This window comes from Canis aureus, chromosome 7, assembly GCF_053574225.1.
Source record: "Canis aureus isolate CA01 chromosome 7, VMU_Caureus_v.1.0, whole genome shotgun sequence".
NCBI lineage: Eukaryota > Metazoa > Chordata > Mammalia > Carnivora > Canidae > Canis > Canis aureus.
Genome location: NC_135617.1, coordinates 39683957 through 39696402, shown reverse-complemented (window position 1 = coordinate 39696402; position 12446 = coordinate 39683957). Strand labels below are relative to the sequence as shown.

Sequence of the window (12446 nt, the reverse complement as noted above, 5' to 3'; positions counted from 1 at the left end):
TATTTACAAGTACTTGGCTTTCACTTAACTTTTTTAAAAAAAGATTTATTTATTTGAGAGAGAGTGTGAGAGCAGGGGTGGGGAATAGAGGTGCAGGGTGCAGTAGGGGAGGAGAGTCAGAAGGAGAGGGAAAGAAAATCTCAAGCAGACTCCATGCTGAGTGCGGAGCCTGACTCAGGGCCCAATCTTACAACCTATGCCCCTCACTTAACCTTTTTACAAGGCCTGGCTTTTAGGATGGCCATTGTTGGATATTGTTCAACAACTGATCTATCTTTTCCATTTCAAAGAAACAATGGTTCTGTCTCAGAGTATGAGTCTTTCAAGATAGAGTCAGGCTACCAAGGTCATGAAACACTCTGTGTGATTCTGAGAAAGAGAAGAAAGTTAAAAATTACAGCTCCTTTATCCACGAACCCTTAACTGATATTATTCATGCCACTCAAAACTTTCAGGATGGTCACAAACTAAGAGTGAAAACTGTAAGAAAAAGCAAAACTGACCAATTTTATTTGATCCAGCCCCAGTTTGCTAGCTGAGATTAGAATATGTTTGGTGATAAGGTGCAGTATATGAGAGTTACAGGTGTGTTATCACATTGTGCTATATCATGGGGCCAAAATAAAAAGAAACTGTGAAGGGCTATCACTAGAAATATGTGGGAACCTGATAAGGAAAAGGAAGTCTGGAATGTGACAAAGTCCACAGATAAATTTAATCAAGCGTAGCAAAACTCTAGTAAATATTCTGGGCACCAAAAGATCTGAAATAGAAACAAAGATAATGTGATACATTTTTAATTGTATACTCCCCCCCATACTATCTTCCTATGTATATCCTATATGTATATACGTATAAATTCATGAAGAAAGGGCTTCAAGAAGACACACCAACGGGTTATAGCCACAATTGCCTCTGGAGAAGCCATCAGGGAACAGCAGTAGTCAGAGGGAACTTGGGCTTTATCCCAAATGTCTGATTTTGGTTCGTTTTGTTGTTGTTCTTGTTGTTGTTTTTGTTTACAATGAGAGTGTATTCATGAATTTCTTCTATAATTAAGCATGTCTTTTAATTATATAAGAGAAATATGAAGAAAGGTTTTAAGTGAAAGAAATTCTTAAAATCATGAGAACTATGCTAATGTGAAAAGAGTTGCAAAGGTCAAGGATGCAATGTTGCCCCATTTGCCAACATGCGAATCTATGGAAATCATGCCTAAAGGCTTACAAATTCATACTACCAAATTCTGACACAAAACTTTTTTTACAAGTCCCTCTAGCCAATTGTTTCATTGAAATGGGAAAGGATAAGATCTACTACTGCTAAATGAGTAAGCTGTGTTAATTCGAAAGTACTAGATTCCATTAGAGTTTCAGTTCTCAGCAAAAGATGAATTGCTCTGGATCTTTCTCACCCAAACTTGATAAAATCTGAAAAGATGGCCCTGTGAAAAATCTGATAAGAGATCAGCTAAAGTGGTAGTGATAAAGGACCCTCACTTCAAAGCCTTAATGCTTTATGCTTCTGTTGCAATAAGTTAGCAGTGGACAACCAGGAAACAATGAATGATAGGCAAGCCATTCCAAGAATTGCTATTAAGAGCACAACCTAAAGTTGAAATACCAATCTTGTCATTTTTTAATCACTCTGTTCAAGCCACCTTGTTATTTAATGTATAACTGAGATTTCTAACATCAAGCCAAAAATTTCCCCAACCCTTTATACTAATCACACTTTCAAAACATGATTTTAAAAAAAGAAAGAGAAGATAAGAAAAAAGAATAGTGAGAAATTTACTTGCTTGGGTGCCAGATATCTCAAAGCTTTCCAAAAGCATGACCTAATCTAAAATGTTCTAGAAGCAAAAGATAAAGTCATTATTTATTTCCATTAACCTTACAGACATTTTACCTAACTCATTGAAGGTGTTTAGAAGGAAAATCTGGAAGATGAGATCATGATTTTCAGGCTAAAAAAAAACACCATCTGAAAAGCTACATGTTAGAAAAATTTTCAGAATGTCTAGGAGAAGGAATATAAAAGGAAATTTTCCTTGGAATTATTTCCTTCTGTTTTTGAGGGGGAAAACACAAATAAAGACAATTTTTAAAGCACTGTTTTGTGTGTGCATGTGTGTGTGCGTGTGCCACCAAATCACAATTAAAGGGTGACAGACTTCCAACTGACTTCCCATTAATAACTCCAGCTTTGTACACATCCATCCATTCTCTTAGACAAGGCCTGTGTGCCCCAAACCATGCATTTTTACAATGGCTGGAGATAGCCTAGGAGTGGTCCTGTAGGCCCCAAAGCAAGTAGATCTCACTGGATTCTGGTAGAATTAAACTCATGATCCTGGCATCTCTAGGCTGTAATCAAAAGAGTATATAAACAATAACTGCTCATGTAAAAGCAGTTTTCAAGAGTAATGATGGTATGAACAGTATTTGAGAAAATAAAAGTATGTTAGTGAAGACTTGAATAGTAAATAGTATAGAATACATTTCTATTTTCAAATCATGTCCAAAATACTTCTTTGCTGTTGTTTTTAAACCTTAGATAGCTTTTGGTGAAATAATTTTGAATGTATTTTTTAAACCTAAAGTTTTGTTTTTATGTGTTTTAAAAGTCTACCTTCTCAAAAAATAATCTGTATCAAAAATCAGTTCATAAGACTGTGAGTTAAGGATTCATTGCTATGGGACTCTTGATCAGCTAAAGTTGGAGCAAGTTAGTAATTAATAAACTAGTAAGCTAGTAAACTAACAAATTTTCTGCTGATATAGAAAAATAAAAGCAACCACAAGGTTTAACACAAACTACCAGCAATATTTAGCTGCATAGATAATGGCTCTTAGTAGATCCCAAGTGAACGCAGTGGCCAGAAAAACCAGGAGTGAAAAACTGTGATGGCTAGTTTTATGTGCTAACTTGGGTATGCTATGGCATCCAGATATTTGGTCAAGTGCCAGTCTGGATGTTGCTGTAAAGGTATTTTTTAGATGATATTAACATTTACTACAGCAGTAGACTTAGAGTAAAGCAGATTATACTCTATAATGTGGATAGGCCTCATCCAAGGCTTTAAGAGAAAACAGACTGAGGTTCCTCAGAGGAAGAAGTAAATCTGTCTGCAGTCTGCCTTTGAACCCTAGTTGCAACATCAACACTTACCTGTGTTTCCAGCCTGCTGTTCACTCAACCCAGATTTGAACTTGCTGGCCTGTACAATAATGTAAGCCAATTCTTCAGATCCCTCTGTGTCTCTCTCTCTCCATTTCCATCTGTTCCTGTCTCTCCATAAATAAATATATATAAATTTTTATTTATATATATAAATATATGTGCATATATACATACATACACATACACATACATCCTACTGGTTCTGTACTTCTGGACAACTCTTATACAGGAACCAAAAACAAACAGTTTCTCTCTTGCCTTAGCAGGTTTTTCCTCCTAAAAATTAAAGGGAGGGAGGGGAGAAAAAGACAAATACCTGTCCCATGATTACTTTTAAATATCTGCATCTCCAAGTAAAAAGTGAAGGCAAAAATCTTGGGTTCATTTATTCCACAAATGCTTTTTAGGGCACCCACTCCACAGCAAACCCTGCACCACCCCCATTCTCCTAGAGAATGCAGCAGAGAATGAAAGGGTCAAAACCTCAGCCCTTGTGGAGTTTACCATCTAGTAACAAGATGCAGATGATAGACAAATAAATATACAATGGATTAAATGGTGTAAGTGCTAGGAATAAAAGTAAAGCAGGAAAGGGAAATAGAGAAGAGGGGTTGCTATTTTAAATGTGGTGAGCAGGGATGGCCAAAAGGATATCAACAGAAGTGAGTGCCAGGCTCAGGAAAGAGCATGTGCAAAGGTGCAGGAAGGGCATGTGCCTGGTGTATTCATAGAACAGCAGGAAGCCCAGTCTGGCTGGAGCAGACTCATCCAGGGAGAAAATAATGAAAGACAAAATCTTTCTCTGAGTGAGGTGAGAAACTATTAGAAGGTCTTAGACAAAGGAATGACATGGTTTGACATGATTCTGAACAATACTCTGGCTGCTGTCTGGAGGATAGATTATAGGAGGGCAAGAGTAGACTAAGGGAGACCTGTAAGATGCTATACTCCAGGCAAGAAGAAATGGTAACTATAGTCATTCAGTGGTAGTTATGCAATCCCATTGATACATGGACATCAGAATTCCAAATTAGAGATGGCCCTTTTGAAAATACCAGTTTGAAGGCTGCAGTTGATTATGGCATGGAGTGATGATCAAGGCTTACGCATAAACCCAAGTAAGCATTCTTGGAAGTTCCTTGGCAGGGGACAGGCAGGAGGATCCATCAGAGACATTGCAATTACAAGAACTACATTTATAATCATAGCTAAAAATGCTTGAGATGTTCAAGATTCACAGCTATAAAGAAAGGGTGTGGGACCAAAAGGGACATAGTGTGCTCTGCTGTCTAAAAAAAAAAAGGGAGCAATGGCTTTCCTACTCTGTCTCTAGAATTATCCCAGATAGGCAAAATGTTGGCCATGTTTTCGCATTCAGTCTGGCTTCTTGGCACATATATCCGTATAACACAGACAGATGCATCAGGCTGTCTTGGCAACAGCCATTATGATCATCCACTTTAGTCTTCTTGCAATGATTCAATGCTCAATAACAAGTTGAATATAATGTAGCTTCCCATGGAGAATTTCCTATGAGAAGTGAGTTCCTATACTAGTGATCATGAACTTTAAATTCTGCTTGATTTATGCTTTATTTATGCTTCTCGATGTAAGTTAATAAACAGGTTCAGTGTACTATTTATATGAAGGTCATGAGTCTAACTCATAGAAATCAACATTCTTATATCTGAATGCTAAGGAAATTTCAGGGCTCTGTCTTGCTAAACCAAGGAGTAGACTATAAATCCATGGCAATGCTCTCTTGAGAATTTCAGCATTAACAGGCCAGTCTCTCAGGTAATTTGAGTTGTCCCTTGAAAGAGAATAAGAGTTTATTAGGTGAAGAATTCAGGAGGAAAGTGCAAAACCAGAGACAGAAAATGGAGAAATGTGTCATCATTTAACATAAATGAAGCAGAGACCGAGTGTTTGAGCAATATCAGGAGAGAAGTTTGGGAAACATTTTGGGGTCAGAGTATCTCTTGAATGCCATAATGAAAAGTCTGGATTCTTTCCTAAGGCCAGAGAGAATGGGAGCTATTTGTAAGCTGAAGAGAAATACAGAGGAGGGGTGCCTGGGTGGCTCAGTCAGTGTCGTATCTGCCTTTTAGCTCAGGTCATGATCCTTGGGTCCTGGGATCGAGTGCCGCATTGGGATCTCTGCTCAGCAAGGAGCCTGCTTCTCTGTTTCCCTCTGACCTCCTCCACTCGCCCCCCGCAAGCTTCTGCTCCCTCTCTTTCTCTCTCTAATAAATAAAGAAAATATTTAAATAAAAAGAAATACAGATGAATAGGGATATGTTTTAGGAAAATATGTCTGGTGATAGTATGAAGGATTAGACTAGAATAGAGAAAGACTGGATGAACTTCAATGAGTTAGGAAGCGTTTCAGCAGAAAACTATATGGACCTGAATAAAGGCAGGGGCAATAGGTGCAGACAGGATGGAGAATGAACAAGACAACACAAAATAAGCCATATGTGAATATTAATGGATAAGTACTGATAGAGTTAGCTTAGCCAAATAGTTGGAAAGCAGGCTCTTTCACTGAGATAGGCAATGGAAATGGAGATGCAAGTTTTGGAAGGGGTATGTTGAGCTCAGTTTTAAACATGTTGACTTTGAAATGTCTATGAGTCGTTCAAGTGGAGATGTCCAGAAAGCAATGGAACACAAGTCTGTAGTTCAGGAGAGTCATATGAATATAAGCTCTAACTTTGGGAATTGCTATACAATAAGCAAACTAATAGATGTCAATGAGTTAGAATTTGACAGTGCTGTGGGTGGTTCAGGGAGTGAGGTATAAGAAGACTAAGAGTGAAATTCCAGACACTCACAATATATAAGGTGTTGACAGAGGTTAAAAGGAGTCATGAAAAGATTCCAAAAAGTAATCAAAAGTATGAGGAGAGAGTAAAATGAGCAATGTTATAAAATCCAACAGAAATATTTTAGGATGAAGAAAGAAGTCAGCATTCCCAAATGCTCCAGAGTGGGCAAAAGAAAATAAAGACAGAAAAAAGGCCATTCCATGTAGCAGTCAAGTCATTGGTGATCCTTGCCAGAACCATTTCAATGTGGCGATGGGGGCAGAAATAAAATTGCAAAGACAGCAGGTGAGAACAACTGTTTCGAGAAGTTTGGAAGAAATCAAATGGCAGCTTGTGAGAGAGGATCAAAGAAAGCATCCCAGACTAAAGACTCTGAGTCTCTTTCTTCTTCTGTATTCCCTCAATCCAATCAACAGTTATGTTCTGTTGATAGTTCATGCAAATTCTTTTCAAGACTGTCCCTTCCTCTCTTTCAGTTGTTTGTCAATCCTTCTTGCTTTATCTCTGATCTACTTCCAATCCTCTGAACAACTTTCCCTGCTTCTGATTGTTCTCCCTCCCAGCCATATACCACATACCTGCTATCAGATGAATCTTCTAGAATGGCAGTTTCTGAATGTGATTCTCCACTTTAAAAACTTCAATGATTCCTCATTGTCTCTTATTCACACTTCAGCCTGACATCTGACATTTGTCGAGGACTGATCTTCTCAGTCTTCCTACCCTGCTTTAGCCAAGATGGACTTCTCAACTGTTCTCATGTTCCAAGCATTGAGCACTCTCTTCCTCCTAACTGATATACCATTTGGCTTTTCTCAAGTAATCAATCCTACCTGTCCTTCAGGGATCAAGCTAACTTCCAAGTCTTTATGTAAAGGAAGAAAGAAAAGGATGTGAATTACTAAGCAAGTTCATCTATTTTACCTTACTAGTGGGGTAGAAAGAAGGGAAGGGTGAAAAGAGAAGGGAAAACAGCTGAAGAAAATAAGTAACAATGTCTATATCAATGTGGAGATCAATAACCATGCAATTTTGAAAATAATATTCCTGACTATGCATTTATATACTTTTGGTATTTAAGTTACCTATTTACTCCAAACTGTAATGTCTTGCTTTTACAGTACCATAACAACTGCTGTATTTAAAGGTTTCTAGCATCCCACTGAAAATGTATATGTATAATTGCTATTTGATAGGTTTGGGACCCAGTTTTGTAACTCAACCACTAGAGAAAAATACCCTGGGAACTTTTAAAGAATATGCGCATTCATGGAGAGTCTGTTCTCACATCACTTGGGGGCTACACACCCCCAACTACAAACCCCTGCTCTGTGAGTCCTCACTGATGAATGAGCTGGTTGCCCCAGGTAGGGGTTTGAGAACTATTATAGAGTATGTGAGGGGGAAAAGTCAGAACTGTTATGAAGTATCAGGCTTCCTAGTGAAAAGGAAACACAAAAAATGGAAGAAATTAGTTGGGTGACTTCAATTCCTCAGAATATAAAAAATATCCCCCAGGAAAGTATTAAATGGTATAAGGAGTTTTTTTCCTCCTGGATAGTCACATAAAAACTTGAAAAATATGTAAGGAATGCAATATCAAAGTAAAAATAAATCAGCCAACAGACTGTCTCCAATCTGTTAGATGACATCCTTAGCATATTTTTAATTAAATAAGCTGACTTTTAAAGTTGTTTTGAGAGTCTAAACAACTACTTTGTTTTCCTAATATGACTGCATGTCACTCTGTATTCCTTGTCAATCGTATTTATGCTTCTGTGTCCCGTAGACAGATGATGTCTGCTTTTTCCTGCAGCACTGTATTAATACCCCTTAATGACATGGATACAATTCCATTGAGGCAGTCATCTCTTTATTCAGTTTATGAACGCCAAATAGTCCCAAGCTGTTTTGATGACTGGTACCTTAGACCTGTGTAATTATTGTTTTACTCATAGCAATGATAGTTGCCATCTTAGATTTTAATGGTTTTGTGTCTATTTTCATTAACAAAAGAAAACAGAACGGTTTGAAATGAGTTGGCACTCAGCTCTGATGAAAGATACTAAGGTACCAAAAGTTCAAATTCCATCCCATAATTTTTAAAATCAGAGACATGCCCCATCACTTGCTTTTTTAGCTTTCACTCATGGTGAATATCAGAATCACTTACTCACAGGTGCTTATTAAACTCACAGATTTCCACACTGAGAAATTACGAGGTCAAAAAGTCTGTATCTAAAACAAGAACTCAGGATGGTCCTTGAACTCTAGTTTGAAAATTACTGACCAACTTCTTCACTTACACATAATGAAACTGAGCCCAAGAGGTTAAATAACTGACCCAGAGTCACATAGCTAAATAATAACAATCAAGTGTGGAACTGAGGTAGCCTAACTCCCAGCTCTGTGCCCTTCCCATCCTGACACCCTGACACCCATCCTGACTGCCCTTCCCCTAAATTCCTTCAACGGAAGCAGTCACCTCTTTGGCCCCTCCTATGAAGAGAAGCTCACACACAGTATTTTGTAGGTACCATATACCAGAAAGAAGTTACCAATGAGTGAATAGAAGAAAGACTGCTCTCATAAGGGGAGTTCAAACTATACAAGCACCAGTGGAACATTATGGCAAAATGTCAAGAGCTTTCTGAGAGATCCAAAGAATACCATGATATGGCAAGTTTACTTATTTACCCACTTAATGTGACTAAAAACATAAAAAGAATAAAAACAAGATTTGATAACTAAGTATAACTAAATCTCAGAAAGGCTACATCCTGAATTTACCTTAGCTTTCTGAATTTCAGCTTATTCTCTGTGAAAATATATACTATACAGGATTATCCTGAGTACAACAATATGATATGAACAGTGTTTCGTGCAGTCCTAGCACATGGTAGATACTCAGTGAAATTTTTAAAAAAATATATGATCGGAAGACCAGGGAGATTACAGTTACATACATACCACAGTAGAATTGTTGATGCTTCCCATCAGTAGTGTGCTGTAGAAATTAAAAACATAGCAGATTGAAGACAGATTTAGGAGATTTGAGGGAACACTTATGTATGAAAACATGGATGGAGCTAATAGAATACAATGTTGAACAAAAGAAGCAAGACATAGTAACATAAACACTATGACTGTAAACATTAAAAACAGGCATGACAAAACTATATTTTGGGGAATTCATATTTAGGAGGCAAAACTACAAAGCAAAGCAAGCAATTAATGAAAACACCAGGATGATTGTTCCCTCTAAAGGGTACAGAGGGAGTTGCCATGAGGAAAGACACATGAGGGACTTCTGGGGTAATGCCATATTGTGTTTTTTGAACTAGGTAGTAATTTCATTAGTATTCCCTTTAACATAATTATCTATTTTTGTATTTCATGCATTTATATGTATGTATGTTATATTTTACAGTAAAAACTTTTAAAGGTTTTTTTTTTTTTTTTAAAAAAGAAACAGAGAGAGACAGAGACCTAGGCAGAGGGAGAAGAAGGCTCCTTGCGGGGAGCCCGATGAAGGACTCCATTCCAGGACCCTGGGATCATGACCCGTGCCAAAGGCAGACTTCAATCACAGAGCCACCCAGGAGTCCCTAAATGTTTTTACAAAGACAAATTTAGTAGATAAACCTAGAAGGAGGCACTAGACATTCTTATTATAGACATTTGAGTTGTGTATCCACATGAACTACCAAGATAATAGAGTACAGCTGTGCAGCAGGCTTATGTAAATATTTATCTGTGTACTGGCCCAGACAACTCACCCTGGAGGTGTTGTGAAGTTTAATTGGAAGGCATTTGATCAGAGGTTGCCAGGATCCATTCAACACAAATATATAGCCAATCTAATTCCATATGACTTACTAGTTGAGTGATGATTATATTCAAAGTCATCATAGTCTTAAAAATAGTCATGTTTGTTTGTTCCAACAATGCTTTCAGACATAGTTTCTATGGTTCCCAATTCCATATGGAGAAATAATGTATGTCCTGAAGGGGAAGATGACTAATTTTTTTAGCTTTACAAGGGCAAAAGTTGTTGATTTGCTACTTTTGGTTAACACATCTATAGCAAAATAAATGCAGGATATTTTCAGAGACTAAACTAAAACTTTAACTGAGACATTAGAAGATGAAAATATAGTCAATGGTGATGATTTATCATTCCATTATTTGAATTGACTAATACTATCTTGATACCTCAATGAGACTGTTTGGGATGTGGTGCCTATGTGTGTTGTATCATTTGTTTTAAGTTGCAGAATAGCTAGAAACTTAAAATTAAAAAAAAAAAATTGGTCGCAGAGTTAGTGACGACTGTTTCCAAACATTTGAATTTAAATGTTTCTAATTTCCTGTGGTTTATTATCTAAAGCCAGAAAAAATGGACCTAACTTAATAATATGCTACTTCAAAATTAATTAATCATATTTACCTTAATGAAATCTGTCATACAAACAAAACAGTACAGTTTAAACACACAACCTAAAGAATAATAATAAAAAAAGAATAATAATAAAGCAAACACCCATGCACCCACCACAGAATTTAAGAAATATAACAAAATCTTTGTTTCCTTCTCTCCCTTATAAGAGATGAAAGCTAACCCTAATTTAATGAACATCACTCCATGCTTTTCTCTGCAGTTTTGCCACCTGTATGCAGTATATAAAATTATGCATATGTTTAACTTTATATTTTTAAGATGTATTTATTTATTTGAGATAGAGAGAGCTCAAGTAGGGGGGTGGCAGGGAAGAGGTGCAGAGAAAGAGGGAGAAAGGGAATCCCAAGCAGACTCCCTGCTGAGCATGGAGCCTGGTGCAGCTCAACCTCACCACCCTGAGATTGTGACCTGAGTTAAAACCAAGAGTTGTATGCTCAACTGACTGAGCCACCCAAGCACCCCTAGTTTTACATGTTTTTAAGCATTATATAAATGAAATCATGTGATAGCATTCTTCAATAAATTTTCTTCATTCAGCATTACATTTTTTAGATTTACCATGTCGATAAATGTATCTGTACTTCATTTTGTTCAATGTTATATATCCAGTTGTATCAGTATGTACCATAAAGTACTCCTTCTTATATTCATGCAGAAGGCATTTGGATTGTTTCCAGTTTCAGTTTTTCTTTTGCTTTTTCCTATTACAAAAAACAATGCTGAGCACAATCTTAGACATGTCTCTTGGCACATGGTGAAAGTTTCATATGAGTGAATATCTAGGAGTGGAATTCCTAGATCATAAGTATGCATATCTTTAACCTCAGCAGATAATGCCAAATAATTTTTCCAAAGTGGTTGTACAAGTTTATATTCTTCAATGTTTGAGTTTACTTTTCAATGCCATTTATTCAGTTACAAATAAAGCAACAGTATGAACTTTCCTTTGTAGATCCTCTTGGTTACAAGTATTAGAAGCAAACTCTAAAAGGAGAAATTGATTGGCTCACATAACCAAACTGTAAAAAGGGTAAAGGTAGAGTTGGCCTTGGATGTGAATTTGAATTCATCAGGAAATGAAATTTGAATTTCATCAGGACTTCTCTGGCTCTTATTTCTGCTTCTCAATGAATGTGCTGGTGTCATTCTCTCAGAATGTCTCTCTGTCAAGCAAAGGGACATTGTTTCTGTAGATCCAGATTCACTTCCTTCCAATTTCTTCTCTGTTCCAGGTTGAAATATCCTGACCAGATCTGTGATTGGATCAGCCTGGGTTACAAGATCATACCTTAAATTAATTATCACTGTGGCCAGTGGGTGATGCACTCTGATTAGGTCACATGACCATTTATGTGGCCAGAGGATTAGGGACTTTGTTGTCATATAAGAGGGAAGAGAAAATGAGCAGATAACAGATATGCACTAGTGTGGGCAAAACCAGTAAAGAATTATTATAAGTGGGATTGTGGCTAAATGCAATAAATCTCTTATCTAAACCTCACATGGATAAAAATTATCCTTTTTACCCCCTAGAAACCAGAGGACACAGAGGGTATCACAGTGGAAGACCTTGATTCTTCCACAATCAGGAAGTCAAGGAAGGCACACCACTCTCTCCACTTACGAAGTGAAGGCACCACATGTGAAGGAGTCACAAGCAGGAGATGTGAGAAGGGAAGGTATCTGAGAGCTTGAGCGTACCCTCCTTGAGACTGAACTTTACCCAGGATTCTTTAGGTTATAGGGCTAGAGTAAGTTTTAAATGTCATAGGCTTAACAAGTATTTCCACTTATCAGAAGCTGGAAGCTTCAAAAAAGATCTGAATTGTTACAGACAGAAACAGATAACATATATTCAATGTAACTGAGCTGTGGATTAATACTACAGGCTTTTAAATTCCTGCATCAGTCTTCTGGCTTAGGTGGTACTGACAAAACCTCCTCTCAGCTTTTCCTGGCTCCAGGCT

The 12446-nt window shown here is 37.2% G+C and overlaps 1 long non-coding RNA gene across 2 annotated transcripts in view; it reads right to left on the bottom strand.

The window, feature by feature from the left end:
• The window catches only part of LOC144317284 (uncharacterized), a 39720-nt gene extending 32093 nt beyond the window's left edge, over positions 1 to 7627 (bottom strand). Inside the window, exon 1 of one of the 2 annotated variants that reach the window (XR_013383238.1) lies at positions 3175 to 7627. This is a non-coding gene — a long non-coding RNA (uncharacterized LOC144317284). The remainder of the gene's footprint in view (positions 1 to 3174) is intronic. The other variant, XR_013383239.1, reaches the window with a different exon arrangement.
• Positions 7628 to 12446: the final 4819 nt, after the last annotated feature.